Source organism: Bactrocera neohumeralis, unplaced genomic scaffold, assembly GCF_024586455.1.
Source record: "Bactrocera neohumeralis isolate Rockhampton unplaced genomic scaffold, APGP_CSIRO_Bneo_wtdbg2-racon-allhic-juicebox.fasta_v2 cluster10, whole genome shotgun sequence".
Lineage (NCBI taxonomy): Eukaryota > Metazoa > Arthropoda > Insecta > Diptera > Tephritidae > Bactrocera > Bactrocera neohumeralis.
Window position 1 is genome coordinate 11165529 of NW_026089623.1, and position 4663 is coordinate 11170191.

The following is a 4663-nucleotide window of genomic DNA, read 5'->3' on the forward strand; positions in this document are numbered from 1 at the left end:
GATATGCGCTTGTATTTGAAATAATTTTTTGCACATGTAAATATTTTAATTAAGAAAAATAGTTGAATGTAATTTTGTTCTTCAACATTTAGTTCTTTTAATTATAAAAAAATATTAATTATTTTACAGGGGTATGTTCTTAATGAAACAAATAAAAGAGAACATTAAACAACAATTACAAACTAACAACTACTGCTTGTTTATAACTGGAATAATTCTTAACATAATTATATTAAAACAAAATATATTATTTATTTTTACTTTAAATTACTTATAATTTAAATCCTTATAATAAAATCTTTTCAGAGGGTTTATTACTTTAGGAACATCCTAAAAACAAAGTAACAAACAATGGCCTCATTGTTTAGAAATCCATTGAAGGAACACAGAAAATTAAAATTATCTACAACTTCAAAGTTATGACTGTCAACAGTGGCGTGAGAACCAAGTCGCTAGTGTGACGACTGTTTGTTTGATGACAGGAGATATTTCGTCTTGCCCTCCTTCACTGCCAGACCCATTTGCTTTGTTTCCTTTTCCAGTCTGGAGAAAGCAGAACTAACAGCGCGGGTGTTGAGGTCGATGATATCAATATCATTTTGACATGGACTCTGACCCCATGAATAGCAAAAAAATGCAAAGTTGTCGCTACACAACTCAATCTGTTCGCTTAGAAAGTTGTGTGAAAGAGGCAAATAAATTGCATTCTTAGAATTTAATTAATGAAGAAATCAGTATTCTCATTCATAAAAATATGATGTTAGTTTATATTGATATAATTTTATGTCTTCATTTATTCTTCGTACTTGGTACGATTGGTTATTTCAATGAACGGTGCTTTTAAATTATACCGCTACTCTAAAAGCTGTTTAGTGCAATGAGATACGTGCAGATGGCGTTCAGAGCGAAATGAACAGTCTTGTATATACCCACTGTCACTTTAATTCGTACATTGTGCAAGTGTTGAAGATTTGTTATTGTTTGATGTTTAATATGCAACACTTTGCTGGTCCTTCCGTTATGTAAATAGATATAAGCACTATTGTGATTCCATTCCGAAACATTGTTTATCGCCTAGAATGTTCTGTAAGTTTTGAAAATATAATAACAAAATTTGTCGTTACACACACACGTTCTTTTTTCCAAACGAGTTAATAGCATGCGCCGTATAGCGATAACTTTGCATTTTTTTACTGTTCATGGGATCAGAGTCGCCTATTTTTGAACATTGATTCTTATGTAAAATTGAACGAGGAATCGAATAGAAAAAGTCAATTTCGAAAAAAAAGTAGGTGGAAAATCACAAAAAAACAGTTTTTTTAATGTTTTTTTTTTGGATTTTGAGAATATATTTATCAGAAAGCTGAGATTTACATAAAATTGTATAACAACAAATTTTTTTGCACTCAATTTTCAGGTAGTTAAAAAATAAAAGAAATAATCATTTTTTTGTTTGATCGGAATACGGGTACAGAACCATGTCGCCAATTGATGGAATGGCCCATATATAACCCTATATCTATGTCGAATAGTTTTAGGTGATACGTACAACTATTTGAATAGTGCTTTTTTACCTCCAGGGATTTTATATTTTACAAACCACTCATTGCAGGTAAAGGAATCCTGTGGTGTAAACCGTATGAAATATGGGCACAACTTCATTTCCATTCCTTATGCTGTATTCGAAAGTGCCAAAGGATTGCTACAATAGCTATCTTCGCTCTATTTTTTATCATCCCCATTACTTTTACTAAAGCTCATATAAAAAAACAAGGTCGGATCCATTTTGATGTTTAATTGGCTGGGATTTAGAATAGCATCCCCCGATTTCGAGGTTAAAATGGGTATGTGCGGATAGGACCTTCTCCAGATCAAGGAAGTATGCATATATATTTGCATTTAAAGTTCAAAAATGATGGCGAGGCTATTCTAAAATTTACCCATTTAATTTGCTTTTGTTAGTTTATTGAAATTGAAATTTGTTTTGACAGTTCCATATCTATTGTGACCTAGAAATACGATTCAATGTGGAATTCTAAAAAGAAAACAAACCATAATGAAAATAATGTATAAGGGTATCACAATTCCTTATCTTATATATAAAAATGAATCGCAAAATGTATTGCTAAGCGCATAACTCAACAACGCCTGGACCAATTTGACCAATTCCTTTTTCTAAATGTTCGTTGAGGTTCAAGGATGGTTTTTACGGCAAGAAAATTTCGAATAGTTGCCGTAAAACCCCTAAACTTAGCCCTTTTCTTTTTCCATACAAACGAATGAATGTTTGTTTGTTAGTAACGCTAAGAGAACGGCTGCACCAATCTTGGTGAAATTTTCAGAGGTTGTTCATTGTGAATTGGGGAAGGTTTAGAAATAAAAATACCTTTTACTTTTCATGAGGAAAAGTCGGAAAATTGGACAATTCCAAAAAGTAACTTTTTTCCATAAAAATTTTTGTCAATTTAGTTTTGTTTTGTTTTTCAATATTTTGATTTGTAAATTATTTGAATCGTTCAATTTTGGTCGTTAGCTTTTTCATTTCGGCTATTCAAAAGAAAAATGATTGAAAATTACTCAGTGAAAACTTTATGTGTGTTTCATACAAAGTGATCAATTGCAGATTGAAATTTGTTACGAAGTCACGAAGAGGTCGCCCTAATATCGGTCGGCATTCTTTTTGCCATCAACGTGTGGCAGCCCAAAGCAAGAAGTACTCCCAGGATGTGATGACATACGTGTGGAATTATGGATCGCGGTCAACCAGCAAGCTATCGTTACGATGTCACAGCACAACTTTTCAAACAACAGTTACGATTTTTGATGGACTTTATCTTGAAGCAACGTATATATGGTGCTGTTAGATGCTAAATGTACTCTGTTGAGTGGCAAAAAAGAGGTTTGCCGCACGCATACATACTTCTTTGGATGGTGTATGGTGGTTACACCAGATCAAATTGATGAAATCATTTCTGCGGAAATTCCTGATAAAGTATTATACCAAAATCCCACTTCGCTTTGTATGTCTGACAACAAATGAACGAAAAACTATATACGTGCTTTTCTTTCAGAACCACAGACTAGAAATGTTGGATATCTACAGAACATTCAGCATTCAATTTAGAAGAGTGAATATCGAAGTTGACATCAGATGGATGGTACTATATTCACCATTAGACAATAATTCGCAGTCAAAACTCATATCAATGATGAGTATTGCAGTTTGGTGTAATCAATAAAATACGTTTGCAATTAAGTCACCAAAGGAAGCAACATGACGGTTATTGGTCTTGAACGATATGAGATCAGGAAGTATCAAATAGGTCGTTTGTGAACTGCATTAAAGCGCTTTGTAGGATATTTACTTTTTTAATTCATTTACGTTTTCCGACTGTTGTGCGTCTCGCAATTCATTTGGAGAATGGCCAAAGTGTGTATTTCAACCCAAAGAATACAGCACAGCCAGTGAAACACCGCCAGCAACGAAATTAACATTTACGAGTTTTTGCTCAACTTTTTGCTCAACTTTCGGACATCCAGGTGTGTTCTCAACTAATGCATTAGGATGAATTTACACAATCCACCTGAAAAAACGCTTCTACCTTTGGTTGCTATTGATTAATGTACGCGGTTCAACTTCATTTGAGTCATTGCGTACTGTGAATGGTACGGTATGTGCAACTTTTTGAGAAGCATGCCAGTAATTACAATTGCTGGAACATGATAATCACTGGAGTCAAACGATGGACGATGCGATAGCTAATTCAAATGCAAATGAAGTTCACACACTTTTCGCGATAAACATTTCGACATATCAGCCTTCAAATCCGCGTCTATTGTGGGATACGAACAAAAATGACATTGCCGAAGACATTTTACATCGCATTGGCTAAGAATTGGAAATGGAAAAATTTTGATTGATACTTCCAGTGATTTGATATCCATTCCACCTGCCGTTTGTCAATTCACTTCAACGAAAGATAAACTCATCACGAATGCTTATGCCAACATTGGCTAAATTATCGTAACTACGATTGCTTGAGATTACGCGCAATTTAGCACTTAAACTGGAAGATTCAAAGTCAAATAACGGGAAGTTTGCGCTCATACAAAATGATTGATCCTATTGACAATAAAGACGAAGCAGTGAATTATCCAGTGGAATTTCTAAAATCTTTAGAGAGGCTTGGTATACCGCCGCTTAATTTGCGTCTCAAAGTTAGATCTGTCATTTAATGTTTCGCAATCTTCTTGCGCCGAATCTGTGTAATGGAACGCGACTGATTGTAACGCAGCTATCGAATACAAGGGGGCCGAATGCTTCTACGAATTCCAACGATTTGCCATTTCAGTTCACAAGGATAGGCGCTAAAAGAGTGTGGCATAAATCTGGAAATGCCATGTTTATCACTTATACTTGGCGTGTTCACAAGTTGGAAAACTATCTTCTCCGTACATTTACCCACCGGAACTGGAAGCAAAAAATGTTGTTTATAAAGCTGCCCTACATTGAAAAAAATGTAGGAAAATCGCAAATAAATGATTTTTAATACAATATAAATTCTACTTTCTTTTCATTTCAAAACACATAATTTCATGCAGGACAACGCCTGCGGGGGTAGCTAGTTATAAATAAAAAGATATGCGCTTGTATTTGAAATAA